At 41.0% G+C, this 24,299-nt stretch overlaps 1 long non-coding RNA gene across 2 annotated transcripts; it reads right to left on the bottom strand.

Moving 5' to 3' along the window:
• Positions 1-1,747: 1,747 nt before the first annotated feature.
• On the bottom strand, positions 1,748-22,442 carry LOC148129763 (uncharacterized). Of its 2 annotated transcripts, none has more exons than XR_015750684.1 (3): positions 22,319-22,442; positions 19,002-19,091; positions 1,748-1,793 (listed from the first exon to the last, which is right to left on the bottom strand). It is a non-coding gene; the product is annotated as an uncharacterized LOC148129763 (long non-coding RNA). The 2 variants fall into 2 exon arrangements; XR_015750685.1 differs by lacking the exon at positions 1,748-1,793 and adding an exon at positions 9,074-9,427.
• Between the last annotated feature and the right edge of the window lie 1,857 nt (positions 22,443-24,299).

Below are 24,299 nucleotides of genomic sequence, written 5' to 3'. Positions count from 1 at the left end.
GTACCTTTAGGTGAAAAAAAAAATGTCCTATAAAATAATGAAAATAATTTTTTTCGGGGGGGTGGGGGGGGAAGATGTTTTTCTTCTCCAAACTGAAAGTTTGTCTTTTGCTGATTCTTCTGCAAACAGAAGTTCCTGGTGTTGGGGTCAAAGCATTTATTATCAGGGGTGGGCTTCATAAATTTTAGCAAAAGTTTCTTTGCCCGGTTGCTGGGTGGGCATGGCCATGGTGGGCGTGGCCTAGTCAGCCTCCTGCACCATGGTGGAGGGGAGCGTTTTTGCCCTCCCTGGGCTCCAGAGGCTTTCCTTGAACCTCCAGGAGGACAAAAATGGCCTCCCTGGATTCCGGAGGCCCTCTGGAAGCCAGAAATGTGCCCATTTCCTGCCTTCCCAAACTTCCAGGAGGCCGTTTTTTACCCTCCCAGAGCCTCTGTGCGTGTCCTGCACTTACCTGCATCCAAAATGGGCCATGTAGGGATTTCTGGTAGGGGCGGGGCAGGGTGGGTGGGGCCAGCCAGGAGTGGGATTTGGGAGTTCTTCGAATTGCACAGAATCTTAGCTAGGGGCTCTCCTGAACCCCTGCGAACCCCCCAGCCATCCACTCCTATTTATTATGTAAAAAGAAGTTGGTTTTCTCAATGATTGGACTTTTCTGCTTGGAAACGTTGGCCACTGAAGTTGACCATGGGATGGCAGAAGAGAGGTGATTTTGTGGATGGTAATGAAATCTCATTTAGGACAACCGCAAAACAATCTGCAAACGCAAGGATTGTAAAGATGGAAGTTAATACACAAAGATCCTGAAAGAGGTAAACAGCAAAGGACACAGTTAACGATGGATGAACTTCTGTAGCTAATGATTGTTGACTTATCTTTGATTGATTGACTAACTGATGATGTTCCATCAAGTTGCTTTTGACCTCATAGATTTACTTCATGATGATCTATTCCTCACCTGTTCTTTCAAGTTTCCCAATGGTACACTTACTGCCATTATAAGTGAGGTCATCCATCTTCCTGCCAGTCTTCTCCTTCTCCTTCTCCTTCTCCTTCTCCTTCTCTTCTCCTTCTCCTTCTCCTTCTCCTCCTTCTCCTTCTCCTTCTCCTTCTCCTCCTTCTCCTTCTTCTTCTTCTTCTCCTCCTCCTCCTCCTCCCCTTCTCCTTCTCCTCTCCTTCTCCTTCTCCTCCTCTCCTCCTCCTCCTCCTCCTCCTCCTCCTCCTTCTCCTTCCTTCTCCTTCTCCTTCTCCTTCTCCTTCTCCTTCTCCTCCTCCTCCTCCTCCTCCCTCCCCTCCTCCTCCTCCTCCTCCTCCTTCTCCTTCTCCTTCTCCTTCTCCTTCTCCTCCTCCTTCTCCCTCCTTCTCCTCCTTCTCCTTCTCCTTCTCCTTCCTCCTTCTCCTTCTCCTTCTCCTTCTCCCTTCTCCTCCTCCTTCTCCTCCTCCTTCTCCTTCCTCCTCCTCTCCTTCTCCTTCTCCTCCTTCTCCTCCTTCTCCTTCTCCTCCTCCTCCTTCTCCTTCTCTCCTTCTCCTTCTCCTTCTCCTCCTCCTTCTCCTCCTCCTCCTCCTCCTCTTCTTCTCCTTCTTCTGTTTCTTATATGTTTCCCAGCATAAGAGTCTCCTCCAAAGGGTTAGGTCTTCACGTAATGTGTCAATGAAAGAATAATTTGAGCTTGGTCTTAAGTGAGAAATCTGGGTTACTTTGTTCAAGGATCCATTGGTTTGTTTTGTTGGTTGTTCGGGAGTTTTCTTCTTTATGAGTTTGCTTTCCAATGTGTTAACCAAGTACAGTTGGACAACTAAAAATAAATAAGAATATTATTAGCAGTGGCCCCACTGCTAGCAAACAGTAATCTGGAAAACATATGGTGAGAAATGGTACATGTTGGAAACATTTTTTAAAAAGTTCAGCTCTTCAGTTTCAATTTAAGCATGGGTTTGAAGATTGTGAATGTTGAACTTGAAATATAAATCTAAGATAATTTAAGATTAGAAAGGCAGATTTCTTAGACTCTGTGTAGAAAATTCAGAGGTAGATCAGAGGTAGAATTGTCATTACCAGTTAGAACTGGGCAATTGTAGGAGAAGAAGAGACAGAACCTAGAGGACAGAATCAAGAGAGGACTCAGCCTAGAATCATTACATATCCACAAATGCTCCAAGTCCAGTTCCCCTTGAATTCTGATAATTTTTATCTAGCACCAATTTAGTATTAACCATTAGTTGATTAGATTCTTGTGTAGGCTTAAGCAATAAATTTTCTGAACTGGAACTTAGATGTGTTTCTGATTTTTCGCAGGCAATTGTGAAAATCAGGGATCTTCATGACAGCAATTGCCAAATGCCAAAAGCCATCAATGTCCATTTCAGCAAACATTTATTCTCACTGAGAAAGCACCTTTAAGTAAATCCAGCTTTTGCAGGATCCCTAACCATTGTTGGCTTTTTAATATTAGGGGGAAATTGTAATGGTGAGATATTTTAAATCAGCAGAGCTGCTTTCTATCTCTTTAACATGCAATCAATAATCTAAGAAAGGAAGAGAAAAATCATCGGTATGCTTCATTTTATTTTCCCCAACTCAAGCTTTCTTGCTTTCTTCCACCCTAACAAAATTTCTTTCTGATGTTCTATTTAAGGAGACATTAACAGTTCTCTCTACACATTCAGCTGGTATCATCCACATCGAGACGGTTAAATTTGAGAAAAGTTACATACTGGGAAATATTTGATTCATAGGTAAAGGTAAACATTTCCCGTGTCTAGTTGTGTCTAACTCTAGGGGCCAGTGCTCATCTCTGTTTTTTGGCTGAGAGAACCAGCCTTGTCTGAAGACATTTTCTGGGTCATGTGGGCCAGCATGGCTATGCGGCAAAGGTACACATAACTCTGTTATCTTCTCACTGAAGTGGTACCTATTTATCTACTCACATTTGCATGCTTTTTTTTTTTTTTTTTTTGCATTTGCATGTCATTGCCCAGAAAATCATGGGATGCCCTCTCCCCTTTTTGGAAGAGCTTTATAGCTCCTGCTGCCTTAAGAAAGTTCAAAACATTCTCAAAGGTCCATCTCATCCTGGGAACTCCCCCTTTTTTTGAACTATTACCATCTGGCAGACGGTACAGAATAATAAAAAACAAGGACAAATAGGCTGAAAAACAGCTTCTATCCCAGGGCAGTAGCTCTATTGAATTCTACTGTATAGTGCATGTTGGTGTGGTGTTGGGGGTTTTCAGTTCAATATGTGGAGAGTGAAGGATGTATATTTGTGTTTATTTTCATGGTCATGATGTGCACTGAAAATAGTATTTGATTTCGTTGTACGAGGTGCAATGACAATAAACTAAACTAAAGTAAACTTTTGAACTGCTAAGTTGGCAGGAGCTGAGGCAAGTAATGGGAGCTCACCCTGTCATACGGTGCTCGGGTCTCAAAAGTGGGATATTAGCTTTTTAGCGGACCAATTCAGTCTTTAGCCGCTGAGCCATTGAAGCCCCATTTGATTCATATTCCTACCCAAAAGTCTGACAAGGGGCGCTGTTACTTGAAAAAAGACTGTTTTCTCCCACTTGCTAAGTCCTTGTTTCCATAGCAGCTCTGCTATGCCACTTTTCCAATCTCCTAAAATGAAGCAGCACGACATCGCCTTGTTAACCTTTTCTTGTTTCAGCCCCAATGCTCACTCCCTTCAAACTCCAGGTAGCATCCTGGAGGTAAAATTTCATCTAGGATCAAGCTAGATTCATTTTACAAACGTTGTAAAATATGGTTTTTGAAAAAGTTATGTCTGTGCGCACCTTCATCAAGTATGTGTAGGATATAATAGTCCTTTGTAATAGAATAGAATGACATGAAATATGGTCATGTTTTGCAAATAGGCAAGTCTCCCCAAAATCTTTCAATCTAGAAAGTTGCTGAGGCCACTCCACACCCATTTGCACTGCTCAGGTGACACAGATAAACCTCCAAGTGGTCTCAATGACTTCCTAAAAGGATGCAAATGACCAGCTGTCTGCAAGGACTGTAAATCCTTCCATTCCCCACCATCCAGTCAGAGCTGAAGAAGCTTCTTGGATGAGAAGTTAAAAGTCTTCAGAGAAAAACCAGAAAGTCCAGTTGCCTCTTGAAAAAGCACCTTTCATTACCATAACTTTTAATTGTATTTTGATGCATGGATAGTAGCTAAAAGTTCCTCCTCCTCTTCCTCCTCCTCCTCCTCTTCTTCCACCCTCCTCCTCTCCAAGGGACACAGTGAAAAATACCCCCACCTGTGTCCATTAATGCTGATCAAACTCAGATTGGAAATAGGATGCTGCTGACTAAAGCCATGTTCCATCCAGAATTGCTATTCAGTCATCAATATTCTTCCTTCTGCATCTGATGTTCTTTCCTGGCAATTGCATCTCTTATGCATGCCAGCCTCTTATTTATGACAACGGGATAATAATCAGCATAAAAGCCATTGAACTAATGCGAAGCATACTGGAGATAACCCAAGGCGGAAGAGAAGACAAGTGGATCTAAGAAGCCTCTTTGATGACGAAGACATCTGGTTGAAGCAAGGAAGTCATTCTTCATGTCTTCAAGTGTTCAAGAAGAGCAGACAATGAATAACTGGCAAGAACTTAATTGATGGGGGAGCTGCTCAGGTTTTTATTTCCTAAGGAACCTACCAAAAGTTTTAGTTTGGTGGTGGGGAGAGACCATAAATGAGACAAAGAGGTGTCTCATCTGTAATTATCCAGAGTATTTTTAAATGGGACGGAGAGCAGAACAAATGACTTAGTTATTTCTGATGTTCTATCAATGAATGATGGATGTCTCATCTTTCATTACAGAACGATCCAGTAGTAAAGTATTATATTTTGGGGGGAGTTTTGAGCAGTGTACAGCAACAACTAATACTATGTACTTAGAGGAAGAACCTCTTGGGGATTAAGTTGGAAGGAATCTTAAAAAATAAGGCTATGGACCCCAAAATCACCCAATGAGACATGATATGATGGAAGGTAGTCAGGAGACGGATTTCCAAGAGGGAGAGGGTGCATTCCAGAGGAGGAAGAGGCAACTCAGCCTGGATATCACATGTGAGAGAAAGAGGAGGAAGACAGCTCCACCTTAATAGTTCCTTGAGTATATTGTGTATGCAGATAGCAGGGTCTTCAGTCTGGCAAGATTTTGTCTCTAGGTGTGAAACAATAAAGAAGTCAGCGTGGTCTCCTCCTTGAGCAGGAGACTGAACTAAAAGACCGATTGATTGACTGCGTGAAAGGAAAAGAGGCAGATATTCTACTTCATTTTTTTAAAATGAATTTTGAGATGCCAAAGCCTATGCAGAAATTCCAGAGTGTAGCCTGAGTTAGCTTCCTGCTTTTTGAATTTATTGCAAAAGAGCTTTCTATGTATTAAAGCAAGCAAATCAGTGGTGGTATTCTAGTGGATTGGCCTGGTTCATGAGAACCGGTAGTAAAAAATACTACCAGTTCGGCCAAAGCGGTCGTAAATAAAAATGCTACCTGTTTAGCCCAACTGGTATTTCTGATGATCAGATGTGCCATGTGATTTAGATTAGCTAGAAAGCAGGAAATCTCGCTAATCTAAATCACACAGCACAGCTGATCCCCTTCCTTGCTGTTGTACTTACCTCGTCAGGGGGCTTCCCTGAGGCCCAGTAGGCAAAAAATGAGGTGCGGGAGGTGCTGTGAAAGGAAAAAAATCCACCCCCATAGCCATGCCCACCCAGCCACATGACCACCTGGCCACGCCCACCCAGCCATGCCCAGCTAGAACTGGTAGTAAAAAAAAATGAATCCTACCACTGAAGTAAATGTATTTATGCAAGTTGAAGCTTGTGGCAACGGACATGCTTCTGTTGAGGCTGACAAGACCCATTTAAGAGAGAAGACAGGTTTCATTTCATCTCTAGCCAATTGCAATATTTTTTTTTGCATTCAATGGCCTTGTCTCAAAAATTGGATGCACGTATTAAAGCCTGTTAGTTCAAGCAGCATGTGAGAGAAATACATGTTTTTAATTAAGCGGGAATCTGAAATCAGCAAGTTAGGCATGCAATTTGCAAAAATAAGTGATAAGGGAAATATTTCACTACCGGGATTTAATAGTTACCTTTTTCTCTTTTGTTTATCACTTTGTCAAATTAATTTTACACCTAGCAGGAGGTTAAATGTAATTCTAAGGAAAGCATGTTTCAATTTATTTCATTCTTTTTTTTTAAAAAAAGAGAAAGAAATAATTATTCACTAATGCACAAAAAAAGTAAATTAAGAGAATACGTGAACCAGAAATATCTGCAAATTAAAGAGAAAGGGGGAAACAGCTCCTTTTATGACTTGATTAGATTTTATTGGAGTTCACTCTTTTTTTATATGCAGATTTCTGCTTTTATTTCCAATACACATTTTGTCTCAAAATTAATTGTGCTAAGTAGGATTGAATCCTACCCTTTTAGTGTTAATTCCATGTTTATTGTCTATTACTTTCTCATATTAAACTCTTTCGAACAAAAGTGGAATTTTCTTGCCAATCTCCCAAGCAAATGTTGACTTTTTTAAGCTTGTAACTAGGTCATGTTTTAAAACTGAGTTCCCCATATCATTTATTGCCCAGATTCTCAAGCAAAATATAAGCTAAACATATTTTCACTGACTTGGATAATGGTGTTGTCTGAATGCAACCTTAATGTGGCAGAATGGAAAATGAAAGCCTTGAATGAGGATCTTTAATAACGACATTGATTATCCTTCATATGCCCGGACCTTTTTTGAGTGTGCCCAAAATATGTCATTAAAGACCTAAACCAGTGATGGCTAACCTTTTCAGCTTGGTGTGTCAAAAATCAGGAAAAAGTATAGCCTTCCTCGGGTCGTGTGTCACTTCAAGAAATATCAATAATTTGGTTTATGATGGACTGGGCTGGGGTGATCACACAGGGCTGTGAAACTCATCTCCCTGGTCTCAGGGCTGCAGGTGCAGGATGTGGGGATCGGAAGGCCACCTTACAGGGCTGTGAACCTCATGGATCTCCTTTCCTCCTGTAGCGTTCCTGAGGTAATGAAACTGACAAACCTCAGTTTATGGCGGTTAAAACTGGTTCTCTGCTACAAAGATCTTGCGGCAGCGGTGACACCACGCCTCCACGTAACAAGCAGGGAGCAGGGATTGGAGCAGAGCACAGGCAGCCTCTAAATGTGCAGGTTTTCCCCACACCAACAGGCGTGTCAGTCAAAGTGCCTCGGCGCGTCACGAGTGACACGCGTGTCATAGGTTAGCCATCACTGACCTAAACCATGGTTTCTAAACCACAGTATCTAGGTTCCAATATAACAAATGTAGCCAGCATGAATTAAGGAGCTGTGTGAGCCCAGCCATTCTCTTTAAGAGTAAATAGCAGTGGTAATAGAAACAAGAATGTTGTGTTTTCCCAACTAAGGATTGAAAAGAGAGAGAGAAGGAAAGTTGACCTCTTAATCACTAATGAGTGGTATACATCCTTATTTCTTCTTCTACGTTTTTCTAATTTGCAGTTATTTCATTGCAACTGATCCATTTGGTTCTCTGATCAACAAACTGCTCAACCAAAGAGTGGAATGTTGCTATCTTGGAAAATAAACCAGCATGAGCTTTGTAAACACCAAAAAAGCATCAGCATGAAAAAGCTGGAACCGATAACCTTTCGGGGGCAAAAAAATAAGAGTTCTTTAAAATCTGCTTTAGGAACATTTTGCTTTCTGGATGTGTCAAGCCAAGGCTGTTGAAGATAGCTTTCTAATTTTCCTGTCATCCAGCCACTGCTTTGATTGAGGATGATGTCCCGTCCAAGGGCAACTTTTAAAAAGTGACATTCTCAGTTGATGCATGCCAATCACCCGCTCAAGTGTGGGAACAGTACATTCCACCGACGTAACGTCGGCAGCCTCTTCAGCTCATTTCACTCGTGACAAATACATTTGCGCAGGGAATTATTTCCAGTGGGAATGACATGTGTGATAGATTTGAACTTGTGTCAAGGAGAATGCACGCACGCACGCTGGCTGGCTGGCTAGCTGGCAGCATTATGGTACTGCAGTGACGTAAATCTCTTGGAAGTTAATGAGATGCTTTGCATCGTTGTAGGATGGTGTGTTTTCTCACGGAAAGGAAGGAGAACCAAAAGTTGATTCTCAACGATCATTTCAGGTCGCAGAGCTTCATTTCAGATCGCGAAGATCAGTCTGGTCTACCTTTCCCCCCCAACATGTGCATGCAAGAAGCATAACAGAGTAACAGAGTTGGAAGGGACCTTGTAGATCATTAAGTCCAACACCCCCCACCCCACCCAAGCAGGAGACCCTGCACCATTTCTGATAGATGCAGTCCAATCTCTTCTTGAAAGCTTGCAATGATGAAGCTCCCACCAAGCTGTTACGTTGGTTGATTGTTCTCACTGTCAGAAAATTTCTCCTCATTTCTAGGTTGAATCTCTCCTTGATCAGCTTCCATCCGTTATTCCTTGTCTGGCCTTTGAATGGTGCGGTGGCCTAGAGGTGGAGCTCTCATCTCACAATCAGGAGGCTGTGAGTTCAATCCTAGGTAGAGGCAGGTATTTTTCTCTCTGGGCACGATGAGAATCTGCTGAACAAAACTCCGCATTGGTGCCAGGAAGGGCATCCGGCCATTATACACTCTGCTAGCTCCATTCAGTTGCTCAGACGCCACTTTGCAAGGGATTATGGGGTTATTAAAAGATGATGATGATGATGATTCCTTGTATGGCTTTCAGGTGCTTTGGAAAATAGGTTGATCCTAGTTCTTATGCCTCCCGCCACCCAAAATATTTTGCATTGTTTTTTTATTGTGTTTTAGGTGCCTGGTGTAAAAGGGAGGGGTGTTGCATTTTTCTCAACGTGATGCCTTTGCACTGCATTGTTTTAGATTCCCAACCTGGTAGTCACATGCTGGCAAGTGTTTCAGGTTGATTGATTTCAGCTGATCAAGGAGAGATTCAACCTAGAAATAAGGAGAAATTTTCTGACAGTGGGAACAATCAACCATATTAAGAGAAATGAACTGGAAAAAAAAAATCTGATTGCTTTGCATTGTGCTTATTTAGAACACAAAATGAGGTTCTTTGGCCCAATCACCTTTATCAGCCTGAAGTTCTGATTACTTCTGAGGTGTGACCTTTGTGTTCCGAAAGGATCTTTTTCTAACAAAAAATTGCAGATCGTAGTTATAACTACTGGTACTGTAGCGTTGTGAGACAATCATCTTGTTGACATGCACACTGCACATGAATAAAAAGGAAAAGGTCATCCCTACATCTGAATTCAGGAAGCGTTGTGTGGTTTCCCTGTACAGCTGATGACCTTATGTTGCATGAGATGGGCTTATCTATTCCTTTTTTTTCAATCTGCAGCTGACAATTTTCATCCCCTAAAGAGAAAAAAAACACAATGAAAGCTAAGTAGTCCTAGGTGGGACAACGACCATAGCTTTCAAACAAAGGGAGAGAAACACAGCTGATGGAAGCCAAAATTGCTGATAGTATATTTTGAGTTGTTGTTATTTTGGTTGCTTTGTAAAGGTGAACAATAAGGTTGTTGTCAGTGTTCCAACTAACTCCAACCAACTCCAAACCAATAAACTCTGAGACAGGCATTTTCTCAAAGTTCCATTTTATTAGGGTTGTCATATTGGCACATCTGGGAAAATCCAAATATGAGAGTTCCGTGTTTTCCCTTCCCAAAAGAAAATCAAAAATCCCTCCCCTGCACCCACCAGTCCATCACATGGTCCAATCAAACATCATCCCAACTGGAGACCTTCCTCAAACACTTCCTCCAGGTGCAGGGTAACTTGGCCTTGACTCTCTGAGAAAAGAATGTTGTTGAGTCTAATCTCCTGCCTCACTATGAAATCCCCCTTCCCAAATTCCCAGGCACTAAATGTGGCAGCCTCAAAGCTTCCAACTAAAATATGGCTTCCAATGCTGACAAGTTGTGCAATTAATTAATGGAAGATGATCTAAAGCAATGGAACTGGTTTTATTTATTTGTTTCAGTTGATTTGTCAGCTACCTCAGTGGGAAGTTGCAACTCCTCCAAAGTATCAGGAGAGCGTTCCTTGATTAATGCCTCTCTCTGATACATTGGATGAGGCCCAAACTGGATTCTTTGATTGTACATGAATTAATTATGACTGAATGTGGCTGTTGCACTGGGCTGAGAAAGAACCATGGACCAGAATTCTAATCAGAAAGCTTTTATGCTATATTTTGGGTATGTTTATTGCAAAAGGGAATAACTTATGAAGATCTTTTGCATAGAAGAAATCAAACTCTGCATTGGGAAACCTAGCGAGACAGGGGAAAAATATCTGAACTAGAATTTTCTTTAGGCATTTATAAATAAAGAATGTAGAGAAGAAGAACAAAGGTGATAAGAAATCTGGAGGCTAAAACCTATGATGAACAGCTAAGGGAACTAAGTACGTTTAGCTTAATGAAGAGAAGACCAAGGGGAGACATGATAGCTGTCATCCAATAGTTGAAGAGTGGTCACAGGGAAGTGGGTGTAGATTTATTCTCCAAAACACCTAAGGCCAGGACAAGAAGCAAAAGATGGATGCTCACCAGAGGGAGAGCCAACCTGGAAATAAGGAGGAATTTCCTGACAGTGAGAATGATTCAGCAGTGGAATAGCTTGCCTCCTGAAGTCATTGGGTGATCCATTATTGGAGGCTTTCAGGAAAGGATTGGACAACCAATTGTATGAGGATTTGGGGATTGGACTAGAAGACCTCCAAGATTATTTCCAACTCTATGATTCTATGTTTCCATGATACCATGGTTCCATGATTTCACAACTCCATGATTCTATGATACCATGGTTCCATGATTTCATAACTCCATGATTCTATGATACCATGGTTCCATAATTTCATAACTCCATGATTCTATGATACCATGGTTCCATGATTTCATAACTCCATGATTCTATGATACCATGGCTCCATAATTTCATAACTCCATGATTCTATGATACCATGGTTCCATAATTTCATAATTCCATGATTCTGTAGTTTTATGATTCCATGATACCATGGTTCCGTGATTTCATAACTCCATGATTCTATGATACCATGGTTCCATGATTTCATAACTCCATGATTCTATGATACCATGGTTCCATAATTTCATAATTCTATGATACCATGGTTCCATAATTTCATAACTCCATGATGCTATGATACCATGGTTCCATAATTTCATAACTCCATGATTCTATGATACCATGGTTCCATAATTTCATAATTCTATGATTCTATAATTTTATGATTCCATGGTACCATGTAAGGGTGGGATTCCACTGGTATAACAACTGGTTTGGTGATCACCCACTTCCTCTTTGCAGCGAACCGCTTCGGAGCGAGTTGAACCATGGTTCCATGATTTCATAACTCCATGATTCTATACTATGGTTCATAATTCTATGCTTCTATAATTCCATGATTCTATGATACCATGGTTCCATAATTTCATAATTCCATGATTTTATGAATCTATAATTTTATGATTCCATTATATTATGGTTCCATAATTTCATAATTCCATGATTTTATGATTCTATAATTTTATGATTCCATTATATTATGGTTCCATGATTTCATAATTCCATCATTCTATAATTTTATGTTTCCATGATTGTACGAGGCACTGTTCCTGCATCCTAAAACAGGACACCCCCCCTACCTCACATGGCACCATTCCCTTGGTCCACATTACAATGGCTTGTATTGTCTGCTTCCTGATTTTGCAAGTCTGCATTGCCATTCTCTCCCTTCCTACAAATTATATCAGCAGGGGCTCCCGAGCCCCACAATCTGCCTTTATATTTTAGCCTTTTCCCCCCCTCCAGACTGAGTTTTAAACAACAAAGGCAAATCTGGAGACTCTTGCAAATCAGGTACAAATCACTCCCTGAATATTCAGAGCTTTCTGATGTGTAGCTGGAGGTGTCAGAATTAATTAGCTGTTGAAGAAATTATAGTGGTTGCCAGCAGAACAAGGTGTGGGTTCTTTTTGCGTGTTTCGGTTTAGGCAAGAAACATAGGTTTTTCTCCCCCCTCCCTTACAATGAAAAACAGAAAACAGCTTAATTTTTCCCATTACATCCTCCAGTCACCTCTGTCATGCTCCTTTTGATTCAGTGACTTGCTAGGATTTACCCATTGGCACAATAGATATTGTTAGCTGCATTGTGAATTTTTGACTAAAGCTCACTGGCGCATATAAATTATCCATTTCAACATTGATTTGAAAATAATAATATAGAGCACCTCAGCAGAGTGTCAAAGAAAGCATCAAATGAGTTGCTCTTGTAACTATAATTGCAGGCAGTGGGTTATGGAGGGAAGATATTCCTAAATATTAAACAGCAGAGGCTGAATGCCAGACAGAGCATTTTTGTCCATTTATGGGGGAGGCAGAGAAAAATAACCTCATGCCCTCTATTATAGGGAGAAGGTTGCTGGGAGAGATGATTGGACGAAGAAAATCCATGACTATCTTCTGGAAAGCAAGATTCCTGATGCAACAAATCTTCCTAGCAATTTGAAAACAGAATCTGAGAGCCAGTGTAGTCTCATAGTTACAGCATCAGATGTAAGAGATTGTGAATTCTAGTCCCGCCTTAGGTGTTGAAAGCCAGCCTGGTAGCCTGGAGCCAATTACAAGGAGACAGTGAATTCTAGTCCCACCTTAGGCACTGAAACCTGCTGTGGGACTTTTGACCAATCTCCAGGCGACTGTGTAAGTTTGAGTTCCACCTTAAGCATGAAAGTCAACTGGGTGACCTTGGCCAATCAACCAGGTGACTGTGAATTCTAGTCCTGCCTTAGGCATGAAAGCCTGCTAGGTGATTTTGGGCCAATCATCAGGAGACGGTGAATTCTAGTCCTGCTTTAGGCATGAAAGCCTGCTAGGTGATTTTGGGCCAATTATTCTCTCTCAGTTGTTATGGGGAAAATAGGAGGAGGAAGGTATATGAAATATGTTTGCCAGCTTGACTTACTTATAAAAGTGATAAAAGTCTGATAAATAAAATCTAAAAAGGAAAAACAATCCATAGGAAAATTCACACTCAGGAATGGGTCAGGATTTGCATTTTCTATCACATACACAGTGACCAAATGGACTCTTCTAGACATTGTTCAAAACTTTTTTGTTTTTTAAAAAGGCCAATTTACACTATGTGACTATTCCCGGAAGCCTTTTTTTTAAGATGAAAGATAAATTTCTGTCATATTGGACTTTTGAGAAAATAACTATAATCCACTATGAATTTTTCCCCCCTTTGGGGAAGGATGAATGCTATCTAGACTTCATTCATGTTAACGGTCATTCTGCACTAGATGCTGCCAGAAGTGAGGTATCACTTCTCATAAAACATTCCTATGCCTGTTTTCGAGTTGCCATAAACAAGGGGGGAAAATCGGAAAGAGCAGTATGGCAATTTAAAACCAGAAGTACATTCCACCCTTATCTTACAAAGATTGTAGCTAGGCTACCAGATCTTCTGCCCATGAAAATCCTTCATTGAAGAACATGATTGATGACACCCAGCCAGTGAACGGGCTTCATTGTAGAATCTGATTTATGACACACCCAGGAGGGAGGGGGGAATCAGAGTCACAGGTGACTGTGAATTACATATGCCAGAGTTGGCTTCATTTAGGTTAATGCCAACATGTTGCTCCTAATAAATCTTTTGAACTTTTTTGAAGCTTGGCTCAAGTCTCAAGATTTAATTAGGGCAATCAGCGGAACCCTGACACTCTGCTTCTGGCAGGCTTTGTGTTAGAAATCTTTTAAATCCCTAGATTAATTTGGAGTTTCCTTGGCACTTGAACCACAAAACTAAACTGAATTGATTGCATTGAAAAAAGATGGGCAGGGCATACCTCAGAAACTGGACCTCTTGGAGAGCCGCTTGCAATCTTGGGATCCTGTTCTTGTAAGTCTGGCATTGCATAGTTCTAATTGATATCTAAATACATTTGGCTCCTATGTTTATCTCGCCATGCTATGAAAATGGGGGCAGAAAAAAACCCTTTAATTTTCAGACTTCAGAGTTCATCCGTATGCCAAAATAGCACCATGTACTTATGGCAATAATAGAGTCTTATACTTATATTAAATTTTAATTACAAGGTTCGTTGGAAGAAGCCATTCAGGTAGGTATAATAAAGAGTACATCATAGACCACGTCTCGAAATAAAATGGAAATTCCTGCGAAGAAAGCTCAACCAAGTCAAAAAAGAAAAAAAAAAGGATAAAGAAAAAAGAAAAAGAAGGAAAAGAAGAAAGGAAGTGATGTTCACAGAAGTCAAGTTGCCAAAAAGTAAAGTTTTGTTTTAAGACAATAGCATTTTCTGTTTTTTTCTTTCTCTGGATATTAGAAAGAAGGTATGTTTTGGTGTGAGGGATCATCGTAAAGATCCAGTAGAAGACATGGGGTTTCATGTGTTATGATGTTCTCCTGCAAACAATATGAATTACAAACTGGAATCAGCTTGATTTGCATTTTCATGTTAACTCAATGTCTCTTGATCCCTCTTAACTACCCATAAACTTCAGATGACAAGTGAAGAGTAACAGCTGTGGTAGGGAACACGTGAAGCACTATCTGGTTTAAAGTATTTGTCAGAGTATATTCATGAACTGGAATAGAGCATGGTAACAAGGTCAGTCAAGGAATAGGCATAGCAACTAAGTCAGCCAATGAGAACCGTTTGGAAACTGAAACTAGAAGTTGCCTCGGCGTGGCTCTATATTAAGCTCTAAAGCTATGTTGAGCTTTGAGTCTGTCTATTAAAAATGAAACTGCTTCTCTCCTGTGCTGCATATAATGCTTACCTGATGAACTAAAGTGAAACTGATGTCTGTTTCTGAGCTCCTGAGTTGCTACTAAAGTTACTTGCAACATGTTTCTGTCTGAGTTTGCTCCCTGTTGGAGAAATCTACAACTGGTATTGTAAAATCTACTGATTAGGTTTATAAAGATGTTAAATGAAGCATCAGCCACCTGTGTTTATTTTTCTGGCTATATATATTTTCAACTGTGCTATTAAGAGCCACTCAATATGATTCTATCTGTAGAAGAGATGAATGAACACTGGCGCGTCCATCAATTTCCAGACTTCACTCTCACTTCTTACAAATGGCCTTGTGAATTTCTCCAACCAATATGGGGCATGGGGGAAATTGATCAATGATTCCCCCCCCCAATTTTACGAATGAAAAAGCAAGTTTCCCTTTTAGAGGGGTTGATGAGAAGATTTGCTGATTATTCTTTCTTTGAGGTGGCATGGAGATATGCAAAGTCAATGGGGCTTGAGCTGCTAGAGGTAAGATTGCACTAGATTGTCCATTTATGCCTTAATGGCTTCATCACTTAATGGGAGAAAGAACATCATGATTCATCCAGGAGAATTTTTAGGAAAAATTACCTTCTCCTTTGAAAGTAGTTTCCAAAGGAGAAATATGAGAATTTTAGGAAAAAATGGCAGATTTTCTTTTCCAGAGTTTCTATCTGATTTATCAAGTATAATAAGTTAGATTTTTTTTAAACATATGCAGATAAGTTATATTAATGGTTCCAGGAAGCATTAATAAGTTCGGGTAGGGGTGACTTTAATTACATTTTCTGCAAAATGCTGGAGAACCTGCCTACACATTGACTGCATGGATACTCTCCATGGTGCTGAACCTGAAGTTTTCAATGGTTCTTAGATTTGTAATAACTCTCCAGGATTCTGAACCTGCATAATTTCTGTCACAGGTCCAACATTATATCACTTTCCTAGAACTCAGGGATAGAATGATAAACCTCTTGCAGTATAAACTGTGTGTGCTTCAATGGGGTTTCTCAAATATTTCTACTGCTAGTTGAAAGAATGCATAAAGGGAATCCAGATTAACTCTTCCTCTCATTATTGAGGTGTGTATGATTCATACTTTGCCACACATGGTTCGATTATTTTTTTAAAAAATGCATGAGTAGAATCCATGAATCACTACAATTTTAATCACCCTAGAGTCCTCTTCACTTGGAGGAGCTTCACATAGAAACTTTACTGTAATCAGATATCTTTAAGAAATGGCACAATTCTTGACTAATGGAAATCAACAGACACTGTATAGCTGCTTCACAGATTAGTTAACAATAATGGGGTGGAGGGAAGCAGATCAGGAGTGACTGAAGTACTCTCTCCAATCCCACTTCTTGCAATTAAAACTTGTGGAAGATTAAAATAATAAAAAGAGATTCTGTGAAACCTTCTTCCAGACTCCACTGTGAGCAGGTTAAAGCAACGTTTTAGTCCCAGTGTGGATCAAGCATTTTGCCTATCTATAGATGAGAGTATTTGTAACTCTGGGTTGAACTGTGGGGTCCTTGGTGCTCTCTGAGCTTGGTGATTTTCTTGCAGATGTTTCATTGCCCAACTAGGTAACATCATCAGTGTTAGAACAGAGTGAGTTTGTGGAGAAGAGGATGATGATGATGATGACGACAGGGTCCTTGGTGCTCTCTGAAATTGGTCATTTTCTTGCAAGCCTTTCATTATCCAACTAGGTAATACCATCAGTGTTAGAACAGAGTGGGTTAATGAAGAGGAGGGGAGGAGGAGGAGGAGGAGGAGGAGGAGGAGGAGGAGGAGGAGGAGGAGGAGGAGGAGGAGGAGGAGGGAGGAGGAGGAGGAGAATGATAACTATGGGGTCCTTTGTGCTCTCTGAAATTGGTTGTGGTTTTTTTTTGCAAGCCTTTCATTACCCAACTAGGTAACATCATCAGTGCTAGAACAGAGTGGGTTTGTGGAGAGGAGGAGGAGGAGGAGGTCAATGTTGACTATGGGGTCCTTGGTGCTTTCTGAAATTGGTCATTTTTCTTCCATTACTCAACCAGGTAAAATAATCAGTGCTAGGACTAATGATGTTACCTAGTTGGGTAATGAAACATCTACAAGAAAACTACCCAGCTCAGAGAGCACCCACATTTATCTACCTACCCCTTTTACAACCCACAGTTGCAAAATGACCCCCCTCCCCTTTAAACTTGGTACAAATGTCTGAATGTTGGTTAAAATCTTGTTTCTGGAGTGGTGTCAGCCGCAGCTACTTCCAAACATCTGTGCCAGAAGGAAGGAGAGACAGCTGAGCTTCTTGCCCCCTTCCACATAAAAGTATCTCAGCGATCCTGAAGGAATAAAATATGAAGCTTTAAGAAGAACTGTATAACCCCAGGATCAAGGCTGACTGGAGTAATAACTGTATATCTTTCTCCAGAATACAGGGAGGGTTGGTACCCTGTGACTCAGAAGGACAATTAGAGAGTCGCCACTAAATCATAGATGTGCCTAAAAGAGGTAACATTTTTCTGGAGGACAAAGGAAGACGGGAAATTATCATTAAGCAGACCTCTCAATATTCCAGAGCAGTAATATAATGCATGAGGAGAGCACAAAGCCAATGCCATTTTCAATAAGCATTTTCACACCTTCCCTTTGAAGCACAAGGGCGCATATTGGTCCTCTGTAAGAAAGCCAGACAGAAGAGGGAAGCTGTGATTTGTTATGGCTATGCTTATAGGGCTGCCAGGTTTCAATCACAATTTATGTTAGAGTGGTGATCATAAAACTGTGATGCTTTTGCCCTGGAAAAATGGATGGTATCTCTTTCAGGGTTTCGGAGGAGGAGAAAATGATGAAGAAGACAGAAGAAGATGAAAAAGAAGGAAGAGGAAGAGGAGGAAATGATGAAGATGGAAGAAGATGAAAAAGGAGGAGGAGGAGGAGGAGGGAGTGAGAGAGGAGAGGGAGGAGGAGCCGAAGAAGAAGAAGAAGAAGAAGAAGAAGAAGAAGAAGAAGAAGAAGAAGAAGAAGAAGAAGAAGAAGAAGAAGAAGAAGAAGAAGAAACAACAACCATCCTCATTGGAGCAGGAAGAGAAAACTTTAACTTTTCTGCATGGTCCAAAAATCTGATTCAAAATAGCCACACAAACAATCTGCTAGGCTTTGGAAACTTATGGATGTGTGTCTTATGCTAGAATCAGGAAAGGCTAACCCAAACCGTTAACTGGCGTCTGATAGAAAAATTTTTTTCTATTTATTATCTAAAACCAGAAGGCTATCACATCCATCAGCCTACATGCAATTTTAAATGAAAACTCCCACCAATGCGGGGGGAGAGGGAGAGAGAGAGAAAAAGAAAGAAAGAAAGAAAGAAAGAAAGAAAGAAAGAAAGAAAGAAAGAAAGAAAGAAAGAAAGAAAGAAAGAAAGAGAGAGAGAGAGAGAGAAAAGCACCAGGTATCTTCTAACATGAACATCAGGCTGAAGAAGTCTTTGTGATGTAGCAACTATGTATTTCAGAAACATGAAGACTGCTCTCCATCCTTCAGTCTGACCATTTAGCACTTTCCCTTTAATAAAGTTTAGCGTTGCCTAATCAATTCTCCAATGGGACTTTAATATTCCTGTGACAAAGGAAAACCATTCCCCAGTTGCAGAGGGATGGAGAAGACCATTAAAATTTGCTTTCAGTGACAATGGTCTGTAGCACCCCTCTGTCCTTCATTTACTCACTCTCCAATTGATCCAATTTTATCTGCAATTTTTAAAAGCTCAGGATTCCTTTTTCATGGTTAAATTGCTCCCTGGCTTCCAAGAAGCTCTCTGGACATTGCTGTATGCTACGTGCATGATGGATGCTTTTAATTCTACATTCTCCTAGTGCCTTTGAAGTTGTTTTGACATCAATAAGAGCACATAGCTGAATTAAATCAATGCTGCATTGCCTTCTTGCTATAGCTTCAAATGTCCAGAGAGTATAGGGGTTTGCGTCAAAGAAATTTAGATGAGGACAAACAAAATACCCTGAAAATGAAACTAAAAAATTATCCCCAATACAGCTGGATGAAAAATAAAATAATGTTCCATATGGCGATTCACCTTGGCATCTGAGTTACTCCCAAACCAAACAATTCCAGTATTTGAGGGGCTGCCACAAAGAAGAGGGGGGTCAAATTATTCTCCAAAGCACTGGAGAGCAAGACAAGAAACAATGGTTGGAAACTCATCAAAGAGAGAAGCAACTTGGAATTAAAAAGAAAAACTTCCTAACAGTGTGGACAATTAACCAGTGGAACACCTTTTCTTCAGAAATCGTGGGTGCTCCATCCCTGGAGGTTTTAAAGAAGAGTCTACACAGTCACTTATCTGAAGTGGTATAAGTTCTCTTGCTTGAGCAGGAGGTTGGACTAGAAGACCTCCAAGGTCCCTTCCAGCTCTGTTCTGTTCTACTCTGCTCTGCTCTGCTCTACTCTACTCTACTCCACTCTACTTCTACTTCTACTCCACTTTACTTCACTCCACTCTACTCCACTCTACTCTACTCTACTCTACTCTACTTCTACTCCATTCTACTCTAGTCTAGTCTACTCTACTCTACTTCTACTCCACTCTACTTCACTCCACTCTACTCCACTCTACTTTACTCTACTCTACTCTACTTCTACTCTACTCTACTCTACTCTACTCTACTCACTCTACTCTCTCTACTCTACTCTACTCTACTCTACTCTACTCTACTCTACTCTACTCTACTCTACTCTACTATTCTACTCTACTCTATTCTATTCTACTCTATTCTATTCTAAAGAATTCTTTATATGTTTGTGATGGGTTGGTATCACATGACTTCAAGTCGGAGTTGACTCCTAATGACTTCTTGGTCCCTGAAATTTTCTTGGTGAGATTTCAAAAGCGGTTTGCCAATGCTAGCTTCCTAGGGCCAAGTGGGAGGGACAGGTCCAAGGTCACCAGCTGACTTTGTGCTTAAGGCTGCACTGGAACTCACCATCTCCCAGTTTCTAGCCTGATTCCTTAAACTACCAAGCTGGCTCTCCCAGTTATCACAGCACACCAATATCCAGGCTACAGAAATCCAGGGAGCATCAAAGAAGTTCTCAAACTCAATGCACTCTAATTCTGGGATTAACGACCTTCTAGAAAACCCAGCAGTCAGCAATCCAAGCAGAAGAGCCACATAGGAACGTGGTGAGAGAAAATCTACCCTTCCTGTTCTCCCTGGGGAATCAGTTCTCCTATTCTTACAAACCATGGCAAGATGCAATTGGGAGACCTCCCTCCACAAATTTCCTTAATCCTCTTTTTAAATACATTGTAATTATAGCTGCATTTTGTTTGGCAACAACTTCAATATGTTAATAATTTGTAGTTATTTCCTTTTCTTTGTTCTGAAGGCACTGTGGATGAGCTTTATCAGATGCCAGCAAGTATGAGCTTTCCATTTTCCCACATGCTTTTGTTCTGAGAAAGAATTGCTTGAATTTGTAGCCAAAGTTCTTGTTCTGAAAAGCTCTTTCTTCTTAGCTTTATTTGCCCTGGGGTAGGGAAGCAGAAACATTGGCAACATCCAAACACAATCTATAGATTCATCTTGAAGGGTCCTTGGTGCTACATTGTCCACCTTGGTACTACACTGATGATGTTACCTAGTTTGGGTAATGAAATGTCTGCAAGAAAACAACCAGGCTCAGAAAGCACCAAGGACCCCATAGTCCTCCTCCTCCTCCTTCTCCTTCTCCTCCTCCTCCTCCTCCTCCTCCTCCTCCTCCTCCTCCTCCTCCTCCTCCTCCTCCTCCTCCTCCTCCTCCTCCTCCTCCTCACAAGTCCTTCTCCCTCCCAGCACTGATGGTGTTATCTAGTTTAGGTCATGAAATGTGTGCAAGAAAACAACCAGGCTCAGGGAGCACCAAGGATCGCTCATTTCAACCCTCAGCTACAAATATTTTCCTATATTGAGATTCGATTTGGTACCACAAATTCAAAAGAGGACAGTTCATTTTGTGAGTCTCTCTTCCATTGTTTTAGTCTTAGTGGAAGTCCTCTAAGTCTTTGAGACACCATTATTATTCTTTAGGAGTTCTTTGTAACTCGTGCTATATCTGAACGGAGTTGGATCGGATAAAAGTCAAAGCCAGCCAGATCGTCTCATCATAGTATGAGATTTCCGAAAATTGTTTTAGCACAAAGGAATTCTGGCTGGGGAATTCTGGGAGTTGAAGTCCACACATTTTATAGCTTCCAAGATTGAGAAATACTCATCATATTGTTTAATCAAGCCCGACTTTGTTCGCATTTAAAATGAGATCAAATTAAAAGGAATTACTTATTCCTCTTTATTGCATTGATTTTTGGGGATACCGCTTCCAGTAAGCCCCTGGAAGATAAAACACAGCTTTTGTCCTGAAATAATTTGTGCCCTGGACCTAAAACCATAAAGGGGCAAGCTTTTATTATGTGGAGGCCCATCTATTCTCATACTCTACTTTGAGGTTGCTCATAGAGCCGTGGTGGCACAGTGGTTCGGATGCAGTATTGCTGGCAATTTCTGCAATACTTTGAGTCTCACTGGCTAAAGGATGACACAGCCTTGCATCAAAGGATGCTATAAAGCACAGTGGTATATTAGTCTAAGTGCTATTGCTTGCGAAGGAAGGAAGGAAGTCATAGTGGCACAGTTGTTAGAATGAAGTATTGCACACTAACTCTGCCCACTGCAAGAAGTTCAATCCTTATCGCCTCAAGTTGACTCAGCCTTTTATCCTTCTGAGGTTGGTAAAATGAGGACCCAGATTGTTGGGGGCAAGAGGCTGATTCTGTAAACTGCTTAGAGAGGGCTGTAAAAGCACTGCAAAGCTGTATATAAGTCTATTGCTATTGCTTGCAAAAAGAGGAAGAATTTGGAAGGAAGGGAGGGAGGGAGGGAGGAGGGAGGGAGGAAAGGAAGGACAGGAAATGAAAGGAAGGAAGGAAGTCAAATTGTTAGGGGGAAAGAGGTTGACTCTGTAAACCACTTAGTGAGGGCTGGAAAGCACTATGAAGCGGTATATAAGTCTAGGTGCTATTGCTATAATCTACTATTCTCATAATATACTCTGTTAAGGGACCGTATGATGCAGAGTGCTGGAGGACATGCATGGTCAGAATGGAAAACGGAATAAGATTTCCTACCTCCGCTTTTTAATACGGCCTTTCTTCTCCATTTCTCAAACAGCAGATCTAAACTGGCCACACCCAACTAGCCTGAAGAACAAATGTGATGCTTGCATTTAACAGCTGCAGAACATTGTTTTTCCTGAGCATTGCTAGAACAATAAGCGTGAAGCCCTTCAAATCCCCCAAAATGTCATATCAATGCTAACCATGATTATTATTGTTTGATCTATCCAGGCAGGGCTTACCTCCTCCTTGTCTCCAGATTCTAATTTCTTGCCAAGGGTGATGTATTTTCCCAGGCTTGTCATGGCCCAGTTAATTTTATTTGCTTTTCCTTAAAAGAGGATTTTAAAGCTCCTTCAGCGCAGCGTTTTGTAAATGTGTGGAAATATTTTTTTTTAAAAAAACCCCACACCAAAATGAATTAAGCTGCAGAAGTATTTACAAGACTTAGTATTATTTTTCCACTGCTTAACCTTTCTTTTCATCCTTGCAAACAAAAATTAAGCTGAGAGATAATTCAGTCTCCTGGGCTTTTCTCTCAATCCAGTCTGATAAGGTAGATTAGTGGCGCGGCACAGATATCCTTAACATCTTTACTTTAGGGCCAATGGTTTTAGAATGAAATGGTTGGTGGACACCCAAAGTTTATTCACAAGTGGCTAGGGTGAGGAGAGCTGCATTAACGGAGGGATTGAATCAAGATCATAAGAAGTGATACTACCAATTTATAATGCCTTGGCAGAGGTGGTATTCAGCAGGTTCTGACCAGTTCTGGAGAACCAGTAGTGGAAATTTTGAGTAGTTTGGAGAACCAGCAAATACCACCTCTGACTGGCCCTGTCCCCATCTATTCTCTACCTCCCATTGAACCCCAGTTGATCGGCTGGGTCCTCTTTTGTTGCCCTGCACAGGAAAACAGGGCTGGAAAGCAGGTTAGTGGGGTGGGGAGGAAATGGGGATTTTACAGTATCCTTCCCCTGCCACACCCACCAGGCCACGCCCACAGAACTGGTAGTAAAAATTTTTTGAATCCCACCACTGTGCCTTGTGGGAACCACACTTGGAATACTGCATCCAGTTTTGGTCACCACAATATAAAAAAAGATGTTGAGATTCTAGAAAGAGTGCAGAGAAGAGCAACAAAGATGATTAGGGGACTGGAGGCTAAAACATATGAGGAACGATTGCAGGAATTGGGTATGTCTAGTCAAGTGAAAAGAAGGACTAGCGGTGACATGATAGCAGTATTCCAATATCTCAGGGGCTGCCCCAAAGAAGAGGCAGTCAAGCTATTCTCCAAAGCACCTGAGGGCAGGACAAGAAGCAACAGATGGAAACTCATCAAGGATAGAAGCAACCTAGAACTAAGGAGAAATTTCCTAACCGTGAGAACAATCAACCAGTGGAACAACTTGATTTCGGAAGTTGTAGGTGCTCCAACACTTGACGCTTTTAAGAAGGGACTGGACAACCTAAGTCTAAAATGGGGGTTGGACTAGAAGGGGGTTGGACTGGAAGACCTCCAAGGTCCTTTCCAACTCTGTTATTCTGAGGAATTCCAAACCACCATGAGATGATTGGGAGGGGAAAAAACCCAGAAAATCCTCCCCCTTGATTGACATCTAGTAGTCACCTGGAGCTTTCCAGCCAAGATACGGTGATGGACTAATTGATTAGGTGCCATAAAGTCATTTCTGACTTTTAGAAATCACATAGCTAAGATTTTCTCAGCAATGATCTGTCTGCAGCCTGGTGTGGGATATGTCATACCTCAGTAGGGTTTAGGCAGTTCTTTGCTACACATTGTGATGAAGTTAAGGGAAATTCTTGTCCCAGGAACGACAATTCGAGGTAGAATTGCTATTCCCTTCCCAGATATCTCAGTGAAGCAGTGCCTGAAAGGCTCTTGTTTACACATTCCGTAGACTGTGGCTACAGAGCTCTCTCTAAATACTTTGCTGAGCTAGAGTATAGAGTAGGAAGAGCTGTTTATTTGTGTACATCTGCTTTATTTTTCCACTTTTGTTTGTTTGCCTTTTAATGGGAGTTGATTTGAGAACCCAGAATAAAAATCGGCAGCTACATTCAGAAGCAACCCTTCCTCAGGTAATGGTTGCATTCATAGGCATTTAAGCTGAATTACACAATATGTTGAAACATGAGCTGAACAAATAACTCGGATTCATGCCTCTGTCTGAATCTCTCTTGGTGTACGTCAAGGTT

The sequence above is a fragment of the Notechis scutatus genome, chromosome 10 (assembly GCF_049901735.1).
Source record: "Notechis scutatus isolate UNSWTSFEM ecotype Mainland chromosome 10, rNotScu1.2, whole genome shotgun sequence".
In the NCBI taxonomy this organism is placed as follows: Eukaryota; Metazoa; Chordata; class Lepidosauria; order Squamata; family Elapidae; genus Notechis; species Notechis scutatus.
The sequence above is the reverse complement of the archived record's forward strand: the minus strand, read 5'-3'. Positions and strand labels throughout refer to the sequence as shown.